General features: G+C 37.5%; 1 long non-coding RNA gene across 2 annotated transcripts in view; it reads left to right on the forward strand.

Moving 5' to 3' along the window:
* Positions 1-26,815, forward strand: part of LOC140001443 (uncharacterized) — a 116,127-nt gene that overhangs the window by 8,766 nt on the left and 80,546 nt on the right. The window contains exon 3 of one of the 2 annotated variants that reach the window (XR_011806670.1): positions 1,757-2,175. The exons of the other annotated variant lie outside the window; for it this stretch is intronic. This is a non-coding gene — a long non-coding RNA (uncharacterized lncRNA). Of the gene's footprint in view, positions 1-1,756; positions 2,176-26,815 lie in introns of those variants that run through there. 2 annotated transcript variants of the gene reach the window in all.

Raw genomic sequence — 26,815 nt, forward strand, 5'->3', positions numbered from 1 at the left:
CTCAGTGGATGTTGTCACCAGCTAATTGTTCTGAGTATTCTCTATTTGCATGTTGCTAAGCACATCTGGAGTACCACCCTATTTATGAAGTGTCTGTGGTACCTTCAAGATACCACAGGAGGCTTTCATCTTGTGTTTCCCCTTGGAGTAGGCTCTGCACACAGGAGCATGTTTTGTGTAAACTTCCTAAATTCCTTGCAATGTGTGCATGTGCATCTATAGATTTAATAAGCTGTTCATTTAGCTATGAGGAAAAACTAATATGCCCATGTCTTGGTTGTCCATATCTGAAATCTATCATGCAGAGATGTAGCATGATATCCTCTTCTAAAACAGGAATTAAATCACTTTACCTTCATAAAATCACACTACAATAGCGGCCAAAACCGCAATACGTTTTTCAAATAATGGCAAGGTCACCATGTTGCAGGCACAGTGAATGAAATAACAGCTGCTGCTTTTTCACATACTGGCTGTGTAATGGGCTTGCATCACTAATTATATAATGAAATAAGTGAAAATGTCTGCAAGAGCTTTTGGGTTTTTCTCCTTAGAATGTCAAAGGGTCATACAACTTCATGAGTGTTAACCACTACCAATTTTTCTTCTAAGTTTAGAAAGAACCAGTTCCATTGTTTGCAGGTAGTGCCCATACTGGAGATGAGGAAAACTATACATATGAAACCGTGTTATGAAACACTGGTGTTTAGGCTGAGTGATCGAGTAATATTATCTGATTGTCTTGCTGGTATGTCTTGCTATTATGTACCACCAGTTTGAACTGCTGTATTCTGCTTTTCCTTTGGGTGCGTGTATTTAGGAGCAAAAAATTAGTGAAAAGTTCTTCTGAACTTCATACTTTATTTCAGTGAAATACAAATTTGTAAGCATGAAAGTACAGGTAGGAAGATAAACAGCTGTATAAAATGGATAAAGATGGAACTTATCTGTGCTTGGAGCTGTTGACTGAAAATTAAATCAAGGTTTTTTCTTATTTCTACTGAAGAACTATTTCTTCCTGACCTGAAATCTTGAACTCTTTTACCTTAAAGGTCACATTGTGGTTTAAGCCATTGAACAGCATGGATCACATTAATATCTATTTTTGACATAAAATCACACTATTTCTCACTTTTTGTGAGAGAGACTAAACAGCAATTTTACAAGTGTTAGTTAGTTATCTTAGATCAGTATTTTGAGTGTCATTTACAGCAAGAAACTGCTGTGAAATCTCAGTGTAGTCAGATTTATGTTTGTTGTAATTTGAATTAGGTTAAAGTGTTTATAGTTAGCTGAGAAAGTACATTGCTTTATAACCTTTTATAATCCACCGACCATCTGATGAATAAAAATCAAGCATGTTTTCCTATGGATGGACTGCTAGGTTAGCTCTAAATTTTGCTGTTCATCAATTTCTCTGTGCAATGCGGTAGTTATAATGGATTTTAGGCTGAGGTGATTTTGGTGGAAAGAAAAAAAAGATGCCTATAGAACACTAATGTTGTAGGAAATATCACGTGCTCTAGTATCACTTATGTGACTAAATGAAGCCAGACCTTTACAACAGTATATATTTTTTCCTGATACTGCAATATTCTAAATGTGAAATGTAATGCCTCGTCTGCTTTGGTGATCTTTTACTGAAACTGCTAAATCTGTACCACAATTGAAACTAAACAATTTTTTGTTATTTTCTGCCTCTGTTAAGGCTGTTTTTGATTGCCTCTTAAAGCATTTTTCTCACCGGTATCCCCAGGTATGGAGTTGAGAGGGATGAGGGAGAATCCGTGACACTGATGAGTTCTCACGGTGAGAATCTACCAACATCATATAATAATGACTAGAGCTAGTCTTCTGACGTTTGGTGACTGCAGCTTAATTTGCATGAATAAAAATATTTTCAGCTGTGCGTGCAAATGCAATGAGCTGGAGTATTGGCCCTGAGCAAAAACTCAGAGTTGCTGTGGAGATCTGGATACTTATTTTTTCTTTACTGTAACAGAACTTAGATTTTCAAATCCCCTGGGTGGCTCTGAGGCTCTTGCATTGTATGGATGTACACATGAGCACATAGATTTATTTACATTGTATTTTTCCTTCTTGTTTAGAAAATCATCTTTTCTGGTACTTGCTGATGTAACTGATGTTCTCTTCCAGTAATAACATATTCTGCCACTGAAGCCTAATGGAAATTGAAATAAACTAAATAAACTATTTTCCTTTTTTTTTCTCCTCATCTGCTTATTAGCTACAAAGGTGAGGAAGATCTCATTAACATTAGTGTATATATATATATATATATATATATATATATGTATTTTATTTTTTTTCAATGGAGGGGTCTCCCATTTAGATCTTATGGCCATTATGAAGTCATACTGTTATTGGTTGTGTTAGGGGACCTTTTCACATGGTTCTTGATGCAATGAATTAATTGTCAGCAAACCTTGTTGAATTCTTCCATCGTGTTCTTAGAAGAAAAAACAGGAGTGGACTTGCAGTGTTCTGTTGATGGCCTGAGACAAAGTTAATGAAGGTAGAACTTGTTTGAGTACCTTGAACTATGATGAGAAGTTACATTTTACATGGGTATATGTTGCATTGCATACAGTGTTGAACTACTGTTAGTGACCAACAACTAGTTTGAAGGTTTTGTTTGTTGTTGGTTTTTTTTTTGTTTGTTTGTTTTTCTTAAACCATGAAAATTATTTACAGGTCTTGATCAGTGCAAGTAGACCCTATTGATGGATCAGAAAACTATCAAAAGAATGGAAGAAAAAAAAATTTACTTTCTGGAATCAAGTTTGAGACCATAGATTAAGCATTTTACTAAGAGTTTCTCCTAAACAAAGTTTTAATAAAAGATTAATGTGTATGTATATCTTAGGTGTTTTTTGTACATTTTATCATGAACCTTCGTGAGTTTGCTTGGATAGTGGTATGTGATGAAATAATGTCTTAATTCTAACTTTTTTTTACATTTAAGGAATATTCTTGCTTTTTAAATGTCTTCCTGAAATAATGAACAAAAAGCTCTGATCTTGAGCACAAGGTAATTCTCATCCCAAGGTTGAATGGCTGAATAGTCTTGTTTAGCTTGCCTTCTCATAACAGCTCCACCCCCCCCATTTTGGTTTCCCATTTCATTCTTTCTTCCCTTTTACTATCTAGTGCTCAGATGAGAACACACAGCCCTTTACTAAGTGGTGAGAGAAGGAATTGCAATTACAGTAATGAAAAGACCATGTGATTTATTATGAATGATTTTCAATTTACCAGGAATTGTGATTTATTAAAAAAAAAAATAAAAAATAAAAATCTGTTTGCCTAATTAGCAAATCTGTTGGCATAAGCCTTTTCTCATTCATGAGAGAGACCAAAATCCACCTTACAATCATGGCAAGATAGAAGTGGTTACCCAGTTCTACTTGGCATTGTCAACAAAGTGGTCTGTTTTCTCTCTAAGCCAGCTCTGGGACTGGCACAAATAAATTTAAGTAATAGTGAAGAATCAATAGCAATGCTATAGAATAAGAGAAAGCTATGTAAGAGTTTTCATCTTGAATAAGCATAAACCTTCAAAATGCGTTTTTAAAACATTGAAATAGCATCTTCTAAATTTGTTCATGTTTGGCACAGAATATGCTCATCAATGTTGCAGTAGTGTCTGTTAGAAAACACTTCTGCATCAATAAGAAACATTGGACATTGTTCTGTTCTAGTTTATTACTAAAGTACTCCAGTTATAACTTGTCTGACTTCTCTTGAATGGGGAGATTTTTTTCTTCAGATGAGATGTCTTGCCAGAGTCCCATGTTCTTGCAGTAGTCTCCAAGTATTTTTAAGACTTTCCTTAGTGTATTAACTACAGCTTTGAGATCATCAAAATTCTTTAAAGCTCAGCCTGAAAGTAATTGGTGAACCCATTATTACCTTGTTGTTTCCTATCTGTTGATTGTGCTCTGAGTCCTTTTCTCCTTTGAGCTTTCACCATGTTCACTGACTCTGGCATATTTAATTTGCTTTGTGAATTACATGTGACAAGAAGCACCTTGCTTACTGCCCAGGGAACAGCCTGTGCTGTGAACTGTGGTGCTTGTCTGATGCATGTGGCATTAATCTCAGCCACAGATACTTTTAAAAGTCCATGTAGGATTACAAAAGCGAAAAAGATTAATTGGGGAAAATATGCATGTACCTAACTATTGAAATGGGCTTGAAGTATCACAACATAGAAATCAAAATGAGACTTTCTGGTTTTGTTTTGTTTTGATGTATTCAGTCATTAGGTTTCAGGTCTGCAAGGTCTTGGCTGATATCTCTTCCAGATGCATGGCACCTCTAAATCATGAGTGGAGCATTCCCTAAGTTTTGGATGCAGTGCACAGAATCTGTGATTCTGTAATTTGAAGTGTTTTATTGTTAGATGAGTGTATGGCTCAAGCTCAGGAGATCTTCAGTGTTGCTTCAAATGTTTTTCTGGGCTTTCTCAAAACAATGCAAGTGTTCTTTTTCTGCCTCTAGAGAAATTGTGAGATCCCTAACATTCCTCCCCCAGATGTCTACGGGGTTTCGAAGTGTGTGGGGGAAATCCTCAGCTGGAGTTGACAAGAAAATCCTTTCCAAAAGGGTTGAAAAGATTAGTTCCTCTGAATACATTATTAATACTGGTAAGGAGTAATAAAAATGTAAACCCTTACAAGCACAGAAAGAATAGCTCTCTTTACTTCTTGCAATGTTGTTTATGAAAGTTGAATAACCTGTTCTTCAACCTTAAAATTCATATTATACTGGTAGGTTACACTGTTCTGTAATTAAGTTATTGAAAGATCCGAAAGAACTATTGGATAACATGGAGAGGAGACACTTGATGAGTGAGGTAAACTTATATGAAATGTGAAGAGATGGAAAAGCAGAGCCTTCTCTCCATTTGAAGTAGAAGGTTTAAAGTCTCTTTCTCTTAAATGAAGTAATCTGTACAGTTAAATAGAAGTAGCATTCTTTGTAATGTTTAGATTCTAGTTGGATAAATAATTTAGACATTTTTCCTCAAAGGTTTTCAGGAGGATTGATGTTATTAAATGAGTTCAGGGGAAAAGTCCAATTGGCACTGCTAAATGTTAGATTTCTAAGAAAATTGATAGTGCTGTGTGACAAATTATGCATGTTACCCTGTATATCATCAAAAGACTTTGGGATGCAAACAAAAGTTATTAAGCATGGAAAACTTTTTCTATATTTCAAATATGTGAAGTTTCTGTGTTAGTCAAAGAATGAGAAGAGGTAGATGTGACTTATCTGCAGCAATAATGCAAATCAAGTGTCTATTTGTATTGAAATGAGCAAGCATGTATATGTGAACAATTGTTAGGTACTTGTTGACTACCAGTTCACTAGAAGAGATGTGGAACTGAATAGACTTTCCTTGCCCCTACCACCAATGATATGCTCTCTGCATCTACTTGTGTTTCCAGTGGGGGAGGGGGAAACCAAAAGCAACAAGAATGGTACTGGTCAGGAATTCTGTGTAATAACAAAAATGTGCTGTTAGCTGTTGCTCTGACACAACTGTTGCTAGAGGAGATGATATCATCTTCCCTCTTGCTTAACAAACCACAGTAACTTTTGTAGAAGAGGATTACTTTAAAAAAAAATTATTTTAAATCACTTTGAAATAATCAACCAAAAAGTCTTAAAAAACATGGACAACTAGAATGGATAGTCATGATAATTATTGTGCCTTTCACTTGCTAACTAAGGGATGTCAAAACTCTGGGGATTCCAGATGTGTAATGCAAGTATAAATTAGGACAGTTCTGAAAGAATCTTTATTCACTGTGATCATTCTCACTATGATCGTAGTGAGACAACATTTGCATGACATTGTCACCTTTGCTCCCTGTTCTATGCCATATAATTGCAGAGCCTCCAACCTATACACTGTTTCAGAAAAATAGAGAGGTGAGGATCACTCTGGTGTTAACATGAACAGGTATCCATCCGTGTTCCTGGAGGGAGGGACTCCTCAAGCAGCTTGCTAACTGTCACAGGGCTAACAAGGAATCAATCAGTAAATAATGTGACAATATGGAGAGATGGTAGAGCCTATAGGAGTGGCACATCCCATATTATCTTAGCTCAGAAATGGGGAGTTGGAAACAATTGCAGGCTGTTAGCTTTTAGTTGAAAGGAGTTCTCTTTGTCCTAAAAAACTTAGACATTTCTTAAATCTTATATTTTAATACCACTGAATGTATCTGGTCATTTGGGCTTTGCTGATTAATGTGGTGGTATAACAGGCCTCTAACAGTAGCTTTTTTTTAGTTGGAGGGGTACTTTGCTGCTGGTTTGCTATGCAAAATACAGATGACTCTTCTAGGAAAAAAAGCAGATGAGCTGGTGTGTGGATTCCATCTGCACGCCCAGGCAAACAAAAAAAACAAAAAAAAAAAAGTAAAATAAAAAACACTAGAATTGGTATTTCTCACTGGGATATCTCTGCGTTAAGAGACCAACGAAAACGAGCTGCAATGTGTGATTGCTCTCATAGAGCACCCTGTGAATCGCATCAGATTTACTGGTGCTCTTTTCGTGCGAGTCTGTACTTCTCTTTCAGATCCATGTCATGACTAAAGCTAGGATTTCACTAAGCAAATCTACTGTGCTAGTCTGATACCCAATACAGGAAAAGTGTGGTGACTCACTTGCATCAACAGTCAAAGTTGTGAAAGTTTTTGTGGTGGAGGGGTAAGCTACTGCAATTTTGCAGCAGTTGTCCTGACCTGGTTAACATCAGTCACAAAAGATACATTATGGGACAACATCTGATCTCTTTAATGGGGCAACACTAGATGCTTTGTGTGTGGGGCATGTCTATTTGCAACTTTATCTGTAAACTGGTTTCAGTAGCTGAAGTCATGTTTTTGGTGGCAGTCTACTGTGGCTTAATCTGACAGGCAGCTAAATGCTACACAGCTGTTCACTCATTCCTTCCCCCTGCATGTCCAAAGTGGGGTGGGGAAGAAAATTGGAAAGAACAGTTAAGAAATTCATGGGTTAAGGTAACAGTTTAATAAGGAAGGTGTGTGTGTTGACACAACAACAGAAGAAACTAAACCAATTGTTTAACACCTGCCAACTGAGCTGATGTGCAGCCAGTCCCCAAGATGTGGCAACCCCTCTTGGCCAAATCCCACAGTTTTAGGGTTGAGCAGAACACTGTATGGACATCCCTTTGGCAGCCTGGGCCAGCTGTCCTGGCTGTGTCTCCTCCCAGGTCAAGGTGCACCCCCAGCCTCCTCACTGTCAGGGCAGCACCAGAAGCTGGAGCATACTTGGCTCTGCGTGAGCACTGCTGTGCCCCAACTGAAACATGGGTGGTTTATCAGCAATCTTATCCTAAATCCAAAACACTGTGCCATAGCAGCTACTAAGAAAAAAAATTAACTGTGTCCCAGATGAAACAAGGACCTTCATTTATTCAGGTCAATGGAGAAAAACTTGGTTTTGGGGGCAGCTTCCACCCTGATGTGTAATCTGCTGAGGTGTGAAAACAAGTCTCTGGTCATAGTACGTGTTAAACCATGATTTGCTCCTCCTAGGTAATTCTGCCAGCATAAGCAACATAGTTTAATAGCAATATATGTTCTGGTCATTCTCCAGCTGATGAAAGGGTTGGTTTGAAACCCATCTGGGGAAACATCACTGAAGAGTGATGCTCACTGAGTACTCAATCAACATTCCTTTCTGCTCTTACTGCTGCTTCTTTCTGTGCCTTTGTCACTACTGCTGCGGCTGTAAGCAAGGTTAGGGCTGTCCCCAGTGGCTTCGTACAGAAGCTGCCAAGCAGGCTCTTGCTGAAGGAAAATGGCTCTTGCTTCTTAGCATAGACATTCTGGTGTACAGAGAGACTATGCTTGCTCCTTTTCTCTCTCCCTCAGAGGGAGAAGCTGTCTCTGAGAACTGCTTGCTGTCAGCAAGCCTGTCATCTCACACAGCACCCAAGGCAGGTTAGCTGGTTGTTTGTTCTGGGGTTTACTACGCTACATGTTGCCCAGCTTTCTAGTTATATTGGTTTGACTCTATGTTAGTCTAAACTTTTCATAGTGCTGCTCAATGAAAAGGTGAGAAGTCATCCTCTAAATGGTTATTCATTTTGTCCTGTGAGAAGTGAGATGGCATGTGACGGGGAGAAAGCCCTGTCTTGCTTCAATAAAGAGCGGGGGACACATTGGCAAAGTCCTGTCTTACAGCCCTTGCTCAGAGACTGCCTTGAGACTCTGCCTGACTTCTGCCTTGCCTTGGCAGGCAATTTGTTTACAAGTGGTTTCAAAATCTGTGTTGACTTGAAGGAAATTTGTGTTTGCATCTCCTAAGTCTGAGGCTTATGCAATGTGTCTCAGGCTTCTCTTCTGCTTTGTCACATAGAATAATGTCTCTTCTGAGTAAAGTATCTAGTATGTTGGAGTGTTTTAACTATCAATTAGCAGACTTTATGAAAGTATATCTTGCCTCCTGGTAGTAGTTAAAGACATAGAGGGGAAAATGAGTTAACAATATTTTAGTTGAGAATGTAGGAGACACTAGTTACTAGTTTTCATATCTTAACATCTCCCCCCCCTTCAGGGATTTACTAATCCTGTAAGTAAATCTATGCTTAATATATTTAAGCTGTAAAACAAGCTTTCTGTCTTGCCCTAAATTCAGAAACAACTCTTTGCTGCAGGGTCTACTTTGCAGCAAGCTGATGTGCTCTGGAACATAACTCACTGAGGGAAGAAGAAATTTCAGTAAGGCTGGTGGAGAATCTACATTCAGAGAACAAGGGCAGAAGTGGAGTTTATTGATCCAGGTCATAATGACAGAGCACAGCCTGATAAGTATGCTGTCTTACGAAGAAAGGCCTGAAGTTGCCAGCAGAAGTCTGTGCTGTATTCCACAGAGTGACTGTATAAGTAGGAGCAGGAGTTTTTCTGATTATCTATGCGGCTGTTGGTGGTTCTCACCTCACATCAACATGCAATGCATTTGCATCCCAAGACTGTCTGTATAAATCTTGCCTATAACTAAGTGAGCTCATGTGTCGCTCTTCTAAGTACTAGGTCATATTTTATTGACTATTTGATGTAGTCAACTCCTAACTGAAAAACAAAGGTTCCAAATGCTTCTGTTTAAAAACAGAATGCAGTATTTTGACCAAAACGCAGCAGCCTAATGACTGGGCTGCAGCATAATTGAATCTCCTGTAATGCACAATGTGGCAGCTATTCTGATACTCTGGTAACCTCAAAGCTGCAAGGTGGCAGGGAAGAAGGTTAAAGAGATGACCCCGTGCAAGGAGGATGATGAAAATGAAAAAGTCTAACCTCAGCAGTTCTGAGAGCACTATGGGCAGTGAACCGTATGAAACAAAATACTTTTGGCCTGGACTAGAAACTTGCTCTATCCTGAACTGTAAATTTTCCGTTAGTATGCTGTTTTTTTTTTGTTTGTTTGTTTGTTTTTTTCCCCTTAAATCTTTTTAGCTTTCTTTTATTTTGCTCCCCACAAAACTCCTACATTTATGACGTTACAAAGCTCTTGAAGAGCTACCACAATCAGAAAGTTTTGACAAGGTGGGACAACTGCTACAATACAATGATCTTGATTTTTTTTAATCATAACTTTATGAGCTCCATCCATTTTCATTTTGAAGAAAGTAGAAAGTTTTGCTCTTTGTTTAATAATGAAACATGATTTTCACCATTTAGGTGATCTGCATAAGGAAAATCTGGTCAGGCAGTTAATTTAAAGACAGCCTTCTTCCAATTTGTATTTGATAGATACATAAGAACCTGCAGGATTGTTGGTGTTTTGATTTGTGCTTTTGCAGAAATTCCAGTAGATTGAAATGCAATTACTGAATTTCTTAAAGACATACATCTGTGAAATTTAGATAATTTTTGGCTTGCTAGGCAGAGATGGACTATTATAAAAGTACTTGAAACTAGCAACACTTTCTGAATTCTCATTTTACCATGAAATAATTGAATCAAGTTCATTTTCAGTATCTTTGTATCTACAAATTACCTTTATTCTACTCAGGAGGTTGGTCAGGTTGTCTTCTTAAGGAAGGGATAAGTAGCTTTCTCTGTACTACCCACTCCTTAACTCCATGAAAAGAAAAAGGGGGAGGGGGGAGATTGGAAAGGAAGATTGGCTGTAATAGCTAATATACTTCATTAAGAAAGGGCTTCGGGCTTTGTGTATGTTTTCTGACTACTACTGCTGGGAGGAAAACATCTTGGCTGGAAGAAAAACTGTCTAATAAACTTGGAGCCTTTTTTTTTGATTTATAAATTGTTGTATGAGTTAAATTAACAGGAAAATAACAAGACGTTCCTTAGATAAAAGTATGGTGTTTTTTAACCTCTAACCCAAAGATACTGTAAGTGCCTCAACTCACCATCACTCTTTGCACTGCAATCCAAGGGTGATAACATGGGGCCCCATCTTACCTGCATGTTGCAAGAGGTGGAAAATTTCTACAAAGGATCAGGAAAAAGGAGAAATGCCTTCCAGTGACTGCAGGCTATGCTAGAAATCTTGGACATGGTATCGATATTTGATAACTGATTTGCTTCAGTTTCAAGTGTTGTGGGAACAACACATCATAGTTGCTTCATTGCCCTTCCCAGAGTATATCCCTACTATCTATTTGCCTGAACTTCCGGACTAGCCTCTAGAGAAAGCTTAAATACACTTGATTTTTTTGAAAATTGTTCTGTATTATTATTTTATTAATCTTTGTTACACTGAAACCAATAGTTTTCAATACATTTTAAAAAGTATGTTTTTTTTTTTTTTTTTAATGTTTAAGAAAAAAAAAAGAAGGGACTGGGGGAGCAATAATACCTGCATGTTAACTGCTATGACATTAGTCACTTTTCCTATATAGTATTTGCAGCTTCATTATTTGAAGTTAAACAAGAAGAGAAAGACATGAATTAGTGCATGTGAGGGGGAACTCTGGAAGAAAGAAGCCTTTTTTTTTTTATTATTATTTCTTTGCACCTTAAAGACAAATGCTGGTCAGATAAATGATCTTTCAAGTTAAAAATATCTTTGAACATAAATTAAAACATGCTCGAAGCATTAGGACTGAGTCATATAAGAAGTATCTAAATCGTTCAGTGATTGAAGCTTTTAGGTGTAGATATCCATCTAAGCTAGTTCTACTTTTCAACAGAAAATAGCAAAATAGCGGTTTGCCAGTGTAATGATAAGATGGATGTCACATAAAAAGAGATGGTCATAAAAGGGAGGGTGAGCATGAAGCAAGGAACATGCTGATTGTTCTTTAAGATGAAATGTTCTTACTGCTAAAATGGTGATTCTTCAGATACCATAGTGCATGTGGTGCAATTTTTACTGTTACGCTGGCTGTTATCATGTAGCAATGTCTGAATGGTGATATAGGGAGATTATTGTTGTAGGCTATAACAGGGCTTGCTTCCAGAAACAAGATCTAGAACCCTTCAGTGGTGGTTGCAATATTTCCCGCTTGGTGAATACATCCAGCTGTATGCTGAAGCTTGCATGTGAATACATACAAACAGCTGTTGATACATGCAGTGCTTGTGAGTTAGGATCACATGTTCTTGGAAAACTTTTGCTACAGAACAAGACTTTTCTTTTATTGAAGGGAGCTGAAGGAAACAGATTACCCACTTTAACCAGGAGTGATTTATCATTTTACTGAGTAAATCACCTAGACGGATATTTCAATGCTTCCAGTATATTTTCCTGTACCTTCCTGACAGGTAAGGTGCAGATTGAAAGTGTCATCTAGATGGGACATAGAGTCACTATGTTTACAACACTAAGTATGTAATAAAGACTTAGGGTCTAACAAGCAGTGTCTCCATCACTGAAATGGGTACCCAGAGAAGTGAAAAGGTCTCTCAAAAGTGAGTGGCCACAAAGTGAGTCCAGAAGCTGTCATTTGGTCATTCAGTTCTCCACTGAAGGTTTCTTTTTCAGGTGTTGAAGCTGATGTTGCAAATTCTGCCTTAATTTCTTTCAGACTTCAGAAGAAATTAGTGTGATGTAGTTTGCAGTCAGTGAGTGGTCATGCATTAATAGCCCATGGGATCCTTATTGTTGGCTTGAGCTCTTTTGTTATATGGAGCTATCTTGTCACTTCACAGCTGTTGCATTATATGAGCAGTTTAAGCCACAGGGAATTATCTTTCGGTATTAAGCCCTTTGCAGAGGCAAGTGCAGGACATAATAGCATTCTGTAAGGTTGCAGAGAGTGTTTATGTTAAGACAATTATAAGTATTAAATTATTTCTTTTTGTTGCACTGACTATAGGAATGAATTCTAAATAATAATGATCCTGCTTTTAAAATCAGTTTTATAATTAATTGTCCTTTTCCTTTTTTCTCATGTACATCTTTTTTTCTCTGGATGAGGGAAGACATGTTCTGAACCCTGTTGCCTCTTGTTCTGCCTAGTACTCAGTGGCTGTCTTTTTGCCTTACCCTTTCCTCACCACAGCAGCCCTTACCTGATTCCATAGGAAAGCTATCACTTGCTGATTCATCAGCTCCTGTTTTCTGCAAAGATTAAACCTTTTTCCCCCTCTTCTTTTCACATCTAATTACTGAGGAGGTCCTCTTTAATTTATATCAGCTTTTGTGCTTCTTAAAGAAAAAGGAGATTGTCCTCCTACTGAGTTGTCAAAATTCACACCATTTAGAGCTCAGTCTAATTCCAAAGGGTAATATAGTCCAGAAAAATCTTTTCTCTATATGTGAATACTCTATTTCATGATACATAATTATGGTCCATAGATTAAGATTTGAAACTGTTACAATAGCTACCTGCTAGGTTCCTTCCTTCTAGGAAAAGCTGATATCAAAGAAGTTGCATGTTTTCATGTTCATTTTATGCTGTGTTAATTGTGATCTTCATTAAATTCATCAAGTAATCATCTGAAATGATCATTATTTTCTGCCTAGCAAGCTGAGCCATCTTTCTTCTATAGCTAGGCAAACAGATAAATGGTGCTGGCTGTATGTAACTCAAGTAAAATGAAAACAGGTTAGTCATGCCTGGAATCATAACTTAAAGGCAAAATCTTTAGGCAGACCTAAAAGAGACCCTTTGCATACAGGTCACCTCAAGTGTATGCATTGGTAATTTCATGAGCTTAGTCTCTGGATTCCCAATTCTGCAATTCAGTGGTCATTTCTGAGTATACCTAAAATAAGAATCAATATTTTGACTTGATTCTGAAGCAACCTGAAAATATACCTTCTTTTGGGCATCCTGCTGCTCATCAGCTTTGAGACAGATTTGCTTACCAGACCTGTTAATTGCTGCTGCACAGTGGCCCTTCTTGAAGAAGTCAACACAACATTATCTTTGAAAGGGTAGTGAAGAAAACAGCCATGTCCAGGCTGAGTCAAAAATGAGATCTGTCTCAATAATGTCATAGTATCGTTTTTTTTTTTTTTTTTTTTTTGTCCTTGCTATTGCCAGTGAAAGAGATTTGAACTTGGATGTGGTGGTTGTTACCATTATGTCACAGAGATTTTTATGGTAGGCTAAAGTAACATGATAAGGACAGAGAAGAGAAGTTAGCAGCAGGTTTGGATCTGTATGCCATTGCAAAAAAGACTACAGTGTGGAAACTCTGTGGGACATCCTGTTCTGTTCTTGATGTTGAAGCTTCTGAAGTCTCTAGATCAGTCTCCCCCAGGAAGGTTACCCAGAAGTTAGATGTCCTGTCTGTCAGATGTCAGGGATCCTTTTAGATTCATCGAAGGCATTCTGATACCTTCTAAGGATGTTTCAGGATACTTTGATGTTAATCTTAAACAGGGTGAATTGTCCCTAAGATATGTGTACTTTTCTCCTTTCCCTGATTACAGGGAGAGTGTAGCTTGAATGTCTAGGAGTTATGCATCCAGCATGAAGTCATTCTGTTAATAGGACTGTTAAAAATATTTATATGGCAGAAGAGGACTAAGGTTTTTAGTGTATCAACACATCAGACTATCATGTTGTAAATATTTTATATTCAGGTAAGTATTCAACCATTATCTTTTAAAATGGCTGTGACCTGAGTTACTGCTGGGTGAGAGTCATATTGTTGATTCTTTTGGAGATAAATTTGTTGCTAGTAACTTGAGATGATTGAATAAGTTCAAACTCTCAATTACAATACTCAAGTACAGATAAGGCAGCCCTATTTATTATCGTTTTACCTTTTAGCCTTTGGCTACAAAGTTGTGAAGTATCTTTCAGGATTTTGACTTTCAGCTGTTGCTTATAAAGAAGTGTTACCTGTGAGAACGATCATTAGTTACAAAACCTGGCTTACTGCAGAAATGCGAAGTGCCATCAGGAAGAGTGCTGGAGTACAATCATCTAAAGCATACTGTTTTTTCTTCCTTTTCTCCCCCAGGAAGCAGGTAGACAAACATTGCAGCTGAAAATTAATGTTCTCCTAATGGCTATTAGTAATTGGTAAAGATTCAAATCAATTACCTTCTATGTGCTTCTTGAATTTTTACCCATTATAACAGCATTGTTTTTCTGCCTAGACTGGGAGAGAAAAGTTGGGGAGGGGCAAGGCTAACAACAACAACAAAGGCATAATAAGATGAGGTATGCTATATACATTTCAATTACTTTGAATTCCAGCAACTTAGGGCAGGGATGTAGACTTCTTCAAGGGGAAAAAAAAGTACATTTAGTAGTGCATAGTTCTTTTTGGTTTTCTCTTTGGAGATACATACCCATGATTTGGGCTAAGGAAATGTTCAGTCCGACAATTGGAGACCATGTTGAAGGGGCTGTTCCAAGAACAGCTGTCCTACTGATCTGCAGGTCCTTCATCTGGCCAGCTAGTGCATCCATCATATGTCCTTCGCAAGAATTTTTTTTTGTCCTAATTTCTCTGCTTTGTGATTGTGTGTACAGAGATTTATGTATCTTTATTGTTTTTCAAGAGGACCTGTTGATTTAGAGTGCATATGTTGGAATGATTCAGTCTTCTATGGGACTTTTTGATTGTTAGAGTTCTTAAGAAATACAAGCTGGAGTCAAGCATAGCGAAGTAGCTTATTGCATTGTTTTCCTTACATTATCATGCTATTTCTGGAATAGCCAGTTGAGGCAGGAATTGAAGCAATAAAGGGTTTCCAAGTGTTTTTTTTTTGTTTGTTTGTTTGTTTTGTTTTGTTTTTTATTGACTGAGAATTAAAGATAGAAAAAAGCATATGTTAAAGCATTGCACTATTCACAATCTGGTGTGGTTGAACTGTGGTTTAGCTTCTGCATGGTACAGAAAGATGATATTTAACTGAAATCTCTTTTTTATTTTAATTTCCCAAGCTATACAGTTCACTCTGTTTTAGTGGAAGTGTCTGTTTTGCTATGGTTTCCATGCTTTCAAATACAGTACAGAGACCCAGTCATTTTTGGGGGTAGTGTTGTTTTTTTGTTTTTTTCTTTCACATTTAGTTCCTAGTTAAACATCATTTACATTGAATTTTTTTACTCTGTACTCTATTTGTAACCAAACAACTATGATAGGAATTCAAGCTGCTTTCAGGATTTCTAAAACCTTTTATCTTCTGCATCTGGATGGAAGGAAGGTCTAGTGATGTTTTCTTGCTTTGACATGGGATCCCAGCGTAGGGGAAAAACAAGTATTCTATGAACTTTTGAAATTTTTATGCTTTTATACATTATCTGTTATGGGTGGAGGGGCTAGTTGTATCCTACTTTATCTCTTTTGCATCCAAGTATGAGGAAAGCTCTCATTGTTTTTTAAACCCTTTAATGTCTGCCAGTCAGTTTTACTTGACATAAAACAGCTCAACACTTTCTGCAAGTAGTCTTTGATAGTCCTCTTTATTTTTCTTTTTCTTTATATTTTGTTTTTTATTTATTTTTATTGTGAAATTGTCTTCCAGCATTCTTCTCAGAAGAAAAACAACAAAAGTTGCTCCTGGATTCTCTGTGTACTATTGCTGTCCTCCTTCATAGCTTCTCGCCCTCAGTATTATAGATAGGACCACTGTTTTCTCTTGTCATACTAAAGAGCTACATGTTCTGGGTGAGTTCTTGTAATGTCTTCCATGTCAGATGTTGTTCCTATTAACCAGCTTTACTTTGGTTTGATTTTCGTGAACTATGCTCGATAGGTGAACTGTTGAACCAAGCTACTGTGTTACCATCTTCTTTCTTGCTTTCTGACAACTTGGTGTTTGTGCTGGCAGAGCCCAGTTCCTGGATTAGTTTGATTTTATTTTGTCAAGAATTTGGTTTTGGCCTTCCTTTCCAATGGGAACTTACTTTCTCCAAAGAGAAGAAAAAGCAATTAGAATTTGCTGATTTTGTTCAATCTGAGTAGGTGATGTTATTGTGCTTCCCTCCCAAATTACCTTTACCGTATAGGATAATATTGTGGTCTAAGGTGATTTTTTCTTTCATTTTTTTTTTCTTTTTCTTTTTTTTTTTTTTTTTTTCTCTTAATCACAATTTTAGCTACTGGACTTAGTTTTTTGTTAGGAACTCATAGGAAAGTCCCAGTCAGACTATACAAAATATATTTGGGAGGGTCTGCCATTAAGAACAATAAAGAGTAGTTGATTCAGTCAATAGTATTTTAGATTGCAAGCATTTAAAAATTGTACTAGGTGTTTTGGATTCATGCACAGAGAGGATCTGCATCCCTATCTACAAGTAGAAATGGGGAAATAGCTAAAAGGCTGGGATTTCTCAAGATCCAACAGTGTTGTTGTCATGATAAGCAAGTAGCTATGATTTGGGATACTAAATTTTCTGTATTACTGTTTCAAGAAGTCTTATTCTTCCTAGCTGTAAAGACTAACATAGCATCAACTAAAACACTAGAAAGCTGTGCTTCTGTAGGCAGATACCAGCAGCTCTGTGGAAATCCATTTGAGAAACAACTGCTCAGTATTTTACCAGTCAATGCATTCTGGGTGCTCCTGAGACAAGGACACCTTTTTTGATGTCTCCAAGCAGGTTTCATTTTGTTTGCTTCATAGAAGCTTGATTTGCTTTCCTTCCCTCACTTCCTGATAAAATTAATATTTTTAACGTGTATTCAGTATGTTCAGACTGAAGCTCAATCAAGAACCTGGGCCTGTATATGTTTTGGTGAGAACACTTAATCCAGTGATTTTGAGTGCTGCTTCTCTCTGTAGATGGTGTTTGTCATAACATTTCTGATGTTTCCTTGCAGCTGTGTTATATTTCAGCTAATTAAGTTAGTCTATGGTTTATTTTTATTTTTACTCTATGAATTTCCTTCCAAAATGAAACCTTTTGGAGAAAACAGTGTTTTAGGTGTCCCCCATGCATTTTCAGTAATGTTTTTCGAAAGCATGTGGAAAAAGGAAGGGTTTTGTAGTGAAACAAACTTATTGTAAAACATCAGACCTCAGATTTCCATACTTCTGGGTAAGTGACAAAGCTACTTGTTGACCCCACTTGAGAAAAATTAAATAACAGTTCAGGCAGACACTGCAGATGATAGCCAATATGTCTTGTTTGGTGTGCCGTACTATCAGATATTTTGTAATAGACACCTCTCAGTTTCTCTGGTTTTCTTCTCCCTTCTGTGCTACCTCATACAAATAAATATTTCTTGGGCCAGTGAGAAGCCTTGCAGACTTGTCTGGAGTGTTTATGTATCTGTCTGTTGGTTTGAAGATTAATTCTTTAAGAGCAAGAGTATATGCTGGTTTATGCGTCCAAGCTTCCAGTTTTATCATCGTCAGGGACTATTCTTCCCCCCTCACTGCTATCCATTTTTCAGCCTCTCTTCTAGAATAAGTCTAGCTAGGAAAATCAACTGAATCTATCCAGTTGTCTTGTTTTTACCAAGAAATTGAATTTCAATGAAGCCCCAGGGAGGAATTCTTCCACAGCTCTAGATTATCCTTGCTTATCCTGAGGTGTTTGTTCATTGTTTTTGCTTTAGGGGCAAAGAGGACTTGCTCCTTACTTGAATTGAGTCAAAACATCCTCAGCACCAAGGTCACAAAAAAGAATTGGAGATATTGAGAGACTCAGTAAACCAGGAGGAATAGTCAGTATAAATACTAAGCTGGATTTAATTATTGACTGAAAACATATGAAAACTTTGCTCTTCATTTGTGTGATAGCTGCTATGGGTAAACATTACTTTATGAAACTACTTCTTACGATGCAGTCCAGAGAAATAAAGCAACAATGAATTGTTTGTGGAGTTGATTTTTTATCTATTAATTTTCACTATAAGGGGGATGGAAGAGTTAATAAGCCTTTCTGGCAGAAACTAATAATCTATAACACAGGTGAACCCTGGATTGTGTGGCCTGAGAAATGTAAACCCAACAATGCTTTCACAAAAATCCAGAGAACAATTGCAAAAGAGAGCCTATGTTCAATCAGAAGTCTTCATGCTTGTAGTAGTTTGGTGTTGCTTATCATAGGGTGAAATATTGGGTATTGTGCTGTTTATAGTTGTTTAGTAGTCTTTCTTATAAAGTTGCCTAAGGGTTTACATAATGAAATCACAATAGGCAGACCGGTAATCTTCTCGCAAGGTTACTGTAGACTTACATATTCAGGGCAGGGTTAATTGATTTTAATAGCCCAACTGTTAACTTATCTCTGCAAGTAGCATTCAAATAAGCTTTTGTTTTGGTAAGGTCTTAGTTTAGATATAGAAATTAAAAACGGGAAAACATTGGTGTAATTCTATTTGCACATCTCTGAATCTAAGGCTTCCCCGTCTTGTGATAGGTAAAACTCAAGTTTGAAAAAAGATTTTCAAACGTTGTATGGACCTCTCTGAGACATTTTAAACCTCCACTGTTTTAAGCAACTGTCTTGGATTTTTTTTTTTTTTTCCATTGTCTTAAGAGGCTTTTTTTTTTTTTTTTTTTTTAGAAGTATCTGATTTTTTTTTCCTTCCCATATTAATGTTTTCAAATGACCTTTAGTAAAGTATGGAATATATTTGTATTCTGACAGTTTTGTAATCAAAGCATACAAAGAATTTCCCTAAAAGAAAACATATTTCCTACTGGCTCTTACATCTGGTTTATCATCTGCTTTACTACTTTTTGGTAACTATAGCATTTTACATCTACCCTACCTTTTCTCTTTTTTTCAACCTGAACATTTTCATGTGAATGTCTAAATTCTTGAGTCATCTTGTGGAGTGTTTTCTTGTCTTAATTTTGTGATTTTTTTTTTTCTTTTTAACACCCTTACTGTGTTATTGCTTTGCTTAAGTATGTGTAGCATGTGTCCTCACACTGTTATTACTAGATGGCTGGAATGTGCTACTCTGAAAAATGAATTTTCTTAATGAGATGTAGCTTGGATTTGGAGAGGCAAACTTATTTTTCTTCTGATCATGCTGCCAAGTAGTAAAATACTGTGATTGAAGAGTATTCAGTTGTCACCTTGATTCATGTTGAATTGTTCCCTATTTTACAGAGAGCTTGACTGGTTCTAATAGTGTAGTTATTTACAGCCTGTCTATTGCTACAGCTGGATTTTGTTTGAAGATGAGCTAACAGATGCATAGGAAGTGATTGAGTAAGGACTACTCGAAGGAAGCTCCATTCAGGGGCTGAGTTTGCAGTAGCAAATATTGGGGGAGGGATTTGAGCATTGAGAAAGATATATAGAAATCCTTGGATCTGTATAAATGATTTCTTCTGCATTCAGTCTGAACTAAGGAACTTTCTAATGTTTTATTCTAAAGAATGCCACTACATGTTCCTTGAGAAGCTGCAGCCATGAATGTGGTGTTACCAACTTGAGTTCTGCTGTTCAGTCCTACTTCACGTCTGCTCTCTGCTTATTCTCTGAGAAGCGTCAAAGAAACATGCCAATGAAACTGTTGGTGTACAGGTCCTAAAGGAATGTGAGAAGAGTAGGCTATGAGAGAGACTGCTTAAGGCACACCGAAGAAAATACTGGCTGTTGCACTTAGTGTTTAAGCTAGAGTTTTTTCAGCCCTGAGGCATCCTAATTTGCTGCTTAATACTGATGTGCTATACTAAGGAGTTTTGCAGGGACTTGGCAAAATAAGGCAGCTGTTAACATGTGGTAGGTCAAACTGATTGCTGATGTATGCAAGTTAATGTACAGCAGAAGGAATAATATGAGCTGTTTACATACTTCTCTGATAGTTTCAGACTTAACTGCAGCCCGTAAATAAGTAAATAAAAATAAAAAAGATTTGGTTCATTAAGAACCAAAAATTACTAATGGGTTGTGGGAAGAACAGAGGAAATAGTACTTAGTGTCAGTCACCCTCACTGTGGTGTGTGCAGCCATCTGGAAAACTGTGCACTTTTAGCCTGCCTGCTGCTGACAAGAGAGTAGAGATGGAGGTGGAAGAAGCAAAAATAATTAATGGTATGGAAAAATCCTGCAAGGAGGAGGCGTGCAAAGAGTGAGAGCACTCTCATGGAGACAAAAATGAATAGAAAGAATAAGTGAAGAAAGATTCAAAATGGGTTAAGTCATAGTTGAGTTGAAATACTGGGCAAGAGAAAGAAGACCATTAATGCTTTTCTCACAACTGCAGATCAAACCTCACAGTTGAGTGGACAGTCATTGTAAGGGTTTTTGTTTCATTATCTGCCATACTATAGGCAGATATAAGGATCATATCTGAGGCAAGAAATGAGGACAAGTGGAGGAGGAGCATAATTTATACATGAAGTAAAGCATGTAAAAAGAATCAGCAAAGTTGCAAATACAGTGTAGTAAATCTGGGAGCACAAGTGCAGGCAAGGGCCATAGATGAGACACAGCATTCTTGTGTGCTGGGGGATCATGGTCTAGGCACAATTTTAGTGACTTTGAAACATCTGAGAAATGTACCTGGTGTCCAATGGCATCAAAAATATTATCTGTGGGAGCTGCTGTTCGGCATGGTCAATGTCATTACAAGATGATGAATGCTGTTCCTACAGATATGTGAGAAGTTATGGAAAGGGTCAGCCAAAAAGTACTTTAAGACTTATTGACCTTTAGTTTGGTTTGAAGACTGGGAGGATGCATACATCTTAATTTTTTGGAGACAATATGTCAGTGACTTTAGGAAGGTATAATATTCAGTTTTAAATAAGGAAGTCAGTGTTTTATACTAGAGAATATAAGGCTTTGAAAAGTTTTGAATGTTTTTGTTGGGGGGGGAGAAAGAGAAGGGGAGTGACAAAAAATGTATATCAGTTTTTCTATTTGTTTTGGATATTGATGAAGACCTTAGTAGCGTTTGTGTTTACATTAGCCAGACAGTGTACCAAAGAGTCAATCAACCAAATTATTTAATACCCTTATTTAATACCCGTGAACGTTTCTGTGGCATAAAAACTGTGAAATAAAATAAATATTTCTATTAAAGATTCTCTTCATGACTACACAAGAAATTATTTTTTTTCATGATTCATAACTGGTTAGGAATTGGTATTCTTAACAACGCAGTGCATTTAATCACACAGCTGTCTGCTGTTCTGCTGTGTATGTAATATGTGGATATTATGGAGGTTGCTCCAGAGTTCTGAGAAAATGAGATAAAGGTGTATCTTTTGGTGATAAAGTTAACTACCTATATATTAATAACAATTTTATTGTCAGTGTTGCTTTATTAATCCATTTCTTCCTTTGACCTATACAATCACAATAACAATCTGTAATACTACATATACTAATAACTAATACTAAACACACTGACTTCTCATGATGTGAACTGTTACTAACAAGATACATTGAAGACATTTATCTATCATAGGCTGTCTTTATATCACAGCTGAAAGCTGTTTAGGATGATCCATCCATTTATAATGGGTTATAGCTTATCTGTTCCCTTGCTTGCTTGTAGAGAGCCTGAGTGACCATTAAATACAAGTTTTTGAACACTGGTGCTGTCTTCCTTGTGTTCCCTAGTGTCGATTCCCACGCAGCAAATATGTTTGGGTACTGAGGGTGTCTGCTGTCCATATCTCTAGTTGAGAAGGCAGGGACTATGGGCTGTGTTAGGGAAGGGTAGGGGTTGTGAGAACCACCTCTCATGCTAGTGGGGCTCCAGCCAGTTGGGTAGTGATGGTGGGCAGACAAGGATGGAGTGAGTATTCTGGGGCACTGGTATCCCAGCAAGGGTAATTTCCCAGTGTGACAGAATTCATGGTTGAGGGCCAACTAGTTGTTCTTCTCCAGCACTTTGTGGAGCTCTTGCCAGCAAGAGTGGTGTTCATAGCTTGTGCCCTCCCACAGTGGAAGGAGGATCACTATAAAACGTGGGGGAGTATGTGTTTTTACATCTTCAAGTTTAAACTATGAAGCAATTAGATATAGAAACCTTTTTAACCTGTTAGAAAGTAGGCTTTTACTAAAATGTTATTGGTAGAGTTTCTGAGCCATAGAAGAGCTGTCTCAGAGGAGCAAAGAAATTTGTAATTTACTCCATAAAATGGGTAAGGTGTAATATAACCCTGAGATGGTGAGCATGCTATGCATGTTTTGGCTCTACTGAGCTGAACTTTTTTGCTTATGTTGTCTGTGGTAGATGGCTACGGTTCACAGACTTTTTTCTAACACATGGACACACTATAATTTGCCTGTAATTTGATTAAGATGCCAAGACTCCTCACAGGAATACAAGCACCAAATCTCCCTCAAAAAATCAGAAAACTTTTATTTTTTTCCTTTTTTTAATCAAGCCTGTCTTGACTTACTACTTCTCAGTGGAAAATAATCAGTATCTTAGGAAGGAAACCCCAAATGAGATCACATCTGTCAAGTGGTGTTTCCTCTGGATCTATTGGAAAAGGAGCTCTAGAGAGATCTTTCACCCTGACATCATTTAGCATCAAATGTTGTTGTGTATGATGTGGTTCTTGCATGTTTAGTGGCACTATTTGCTGTGCTCCATAGATCTTGATTTTTCTGAAGTAATGAGACTGGGGGGAGGTAAAATAAGAAGATCAAGTTTAAAAGCCAGAAGGCAGGTACATATATATATATTTTTTTTCTTTGAACAGTTTTGCAAGGCCTGGAGTCTCTACAACAGCAGAGTGCATGTGCCTTTAAGTACAGTGAAACATTTTTGTTATGTGTAAATTTAGAGCAGCATTATCTATGAGACTGAACTTTAGAAAAAGCCTTTCATGTGAAGAGATGATCTGATTTTTCTGAGAAGCACTGAAAACCCTCCAGTCCTTCTCACATTAATGCATGCAGAGGGAGGTACTTGAGCAGCACTGTGGATGACTGTTCACAAAGCTGCATGATTCCTTGCCGCAGGAAACTGTAGATACTAAAAGTTGAAGGAATCCATGGTGGCAGGGAGGGGGCTGTCAAGGATTATACAATGCAAAACAAAAAAACAAGCAGCAACAACAACAAAAAAACACACACCAAAAAACAACACTACCACCTGTTCAGGAGGTCTTTACAACAAAAGTCACTTCTGGCTGTTCTGCAGATGGATGGATGTAAACACTCTGTTTTGTGCTCTTCTCTAAACAACTGCTAATGGCCAGTACCAGCAGCAAGCTTTGTTTAATCTGATTTTATATGTATATATCCCCCATATCAGTTAAACAAACAAACAAACAAAAAAGGGATGTTTTATTTCTCCCATTTCACTGATAACCCATAACAGTTCTACAGATGTTTGGGTGACACTTTCATAATTTAAAAATTGATACTGGAATCCCAGCGTCACAGTTATCTATTGAGAAATTGTGCCTGTTAACTACTTAACCTCTTCTAAATGGTTAAATTTCTGGCTCGTCTGGCTTTTTGCATTGCAAGAATTTTTTACCATATCACAATTTACCTAATCACTGTACCAAAAATATTGATGGGCTGTTTTGTGGTCCATTAAGAAGCACTTTGAATGCTTTCCTCCAAACTCTAGAAGAATTTGAAAAGTTACGGGCCTGACTGACAAATGAATTTGTGTTAGAGTAGCTTTTCAGAGATTATGAATCCTGTGCAACGTGTTAATGGCATGTGATCAGGAGCTTCTCTAGAAACTGCATTGCACATTGAAATGATTTGGCACTAGGTCTGCAGAGAGTTTTGAAGATGTTTTTATTCCTATTGCACCACTTGAAGTGTTATTTTTCTTTTTTCTATCTCTTGCTTTCCAGAAGATATGCTATACTGCTCAATTTCACCATTGCTAAGCTTGAATCTCTCCTTCAGACATTAGGTATCACCTTTTTATGTTTATTGTGACAGTCAAAACTGAGCAAGGCTCAATTTGGGGAGACTAGCCTAGACAAATTCAAGTGATGGATTTTGTGAGCTCAGGAAAAAAAGCAGCAGTAACAAGGGAAGAGAGAGAAGGGACACATGAAAAATGGGCTAGAAGGAAGGAGTGGAGGCTGTGTTGATGTACTCAGCCTGAGCAACAGAAGTAGCATCAGGTGCTTGTAAGTGTTCATTTGAACAAAATTTTCTTCTCCTGTGGATAAGCAGATGTCTTGATATGCACCATCTGTGGGTGTGGTGGCCAGTACAGTAGACAGTATACAGTATAGTGACTGATTTAATGTAAGATTAATTGTGTTACACTCGTGATGCTGCTATATTGTCTGCTGCAACTGCTTGGTGTTTTTCATGAGCTCCTGGAAACACATTTGGCCCAGGGACCCATCCCTGTGCCCTTTCTCTCCTTCCTCTGCCCCTGAATTGCATTGACCCTCCTTAGGGGAGAGAGGGTGTCCTACTGCTACCCCTCATGTGAGCAATGCTGATCATCCTATTTGACTCTCATTCTGTGGTAGTACCTTCTTCCTTTTCCAATTCCAGCTCCAGCACATCCCATTTCTGTTCCATGCTGTCTCATTTACTGCCATACCAGGATCCTTCAACCTTTGCCTGACAGCCAAGTCTAGATGCTGTTTCCTTGATCCTTCTTCCTAGTATTTTGCTGTACCTCTGTAATTCTTCCTCTTGCAGACATTCTTCCTTGTCTCTCTCCTTCCATATTCTCAGCCATTTTATTTTCTTCTCTTCTCCAAATGGCTTGTCCCTTTTTCATCACTGTCATTGTTCTATATTTTGGAGATAGGATACCTTCTACCTAATTCCAAAGAGGAGGTGCTTGTGAATTGCTGAGATGTGCCAGGAGGTTGAGGATGGTGGCAAAATGACCTTTGGAAAGGGTCATTCCCTAGCTACTTGGGAAACAACAGTTTGACCTAGAAAATACATCAGTTTGTTGGAGCTATATGAAACAGCGCGTTGAATTTTATCTGCTTGGTGAAAGCTGAGTAAGGAACAAAGCATTTTTTTTTTCCTTCTCTCTGATGTTTAGTATGTTTTTTCTTTTTGTGTTATAGTATTTGAAAAGAAGAGGCTGCTTACTGTAACTCTGTTCAGCATCATGTCACCCTCGTTTACTTGAAACAATGTGCAGTTCTTTTCTTTGTGCTCCTACACTGGAATCTAATTATTTCCACCTGTGTATTCCTAGTGCAATACAGTAGTTTTTTTTAAAGTGTGACTACTGGGTAAAACATGAGACAGGGTAATTCAGGACAAAGAATTGCACTTGATAAGTGCAAAATTACTTTTGAAGTTTAAATTAAAAAATCGAAAAGGGAGGAAAAAAAAAACCACACACAACTTTTGAGGTGTAAGACTGGTGGTCTTGCCCCTGACTACTAAACAGGCTGTCTTCAAAGCCTGGCTCAGTTCAATATCAGGAGGGTCCCCGTGTCTCTCTTCAAAGATACTGTTTTGCCCTGAAATATATGAAGCTATCAGGAGAAACCTTGTGTCCTGAGAGCTGTATGTCACTTCAGCTGACTTCATCAGTTTTTACCCCAAATGAATAATTTCCAGTGAGAAAGACAAAGCTTGCAGGAGCTAGCAACCAAGTTTTGGAGTTCTGCATTCCTGCTAGCTTTCTGCAGGATGTTGTGCCACCTTGTTTACCTCTTTCTGGCAGGCTACCAAAGCACAAAGGGAATTTCCCTGTTGCCTCATTTTATTAAAGAAAACTGTCATATCTGTCACTGTTCAAATATGGCACATGAAATTAGTTTACTCATGTAGTCCTCTTTTTGAAAGCCTTATAGATCACCAGTATTGGAAAAGGAAGTTTGATGGGTAGAACACAATTATCCTTTTCTCTGGGGCTGTAAAAAAAAAAAAAAAAAAAAAAAAAATTCCCTTTTGCATATTCCAACTCTATTCCTGTATCCTTATGTTGAGAAAAAAAAGGAAACTAGCGAAATATAAAATATTTTATATAAAACTTGCATAAAATTTCCCTCTCAGCTTCTTTGAAACAGCAGGGGCTGGCATGGCCATAGTCAGTCCTGGCTATTGGTATGACTTCAGATGAAAAAGCTGTAACAAGAGAACAGGACCCAGCTGTGAGGGATTCTGGAACACTGGAAAATGGAAAAATCTTCATGTGTCTAACTCTTGCTGTACCTTATTGAACTGACTAGAGATGAAGACTACTTCCTTTTAGATTAAAGCCATGTCCCTTGATGTTTGAATATAGTCTATTGAAGGTGAAGACTAGAAGACATCTTCAGTATGTAACCCCATAGAGACATGGACCAAACTTTTTGCCAGGTTATGTAGTACTTACAATTACAAAACTGAGGGAAAGGTATGCAAACTGAAGAAATAAAACATGTTAACCACAACATAAATGTCAATCTCATTTTAAAATACCTAATAAACTTCAAAAACAGTAGTTAGGGCTGATGTGAAGATTAAGTTGTTATCATAAACAGCCTTACTACA

Source organism: Anas platyrhynchos, chromosome 1, assembly GCF_047663525.1.
Source record: "Anas platyrhynchos isolate ZD024472 breed Pekin duck chromosome 1, IASCAAS_PekinDuck_T2T, whole genome shotgun sequence".
Classification (NCBI taxonomy): domain Eukaryota; kingdom Metazoa; phylum Chordata; class Aves; order Anseriformes; family Anatidae; genus Anas; species Anas platyrhynchos.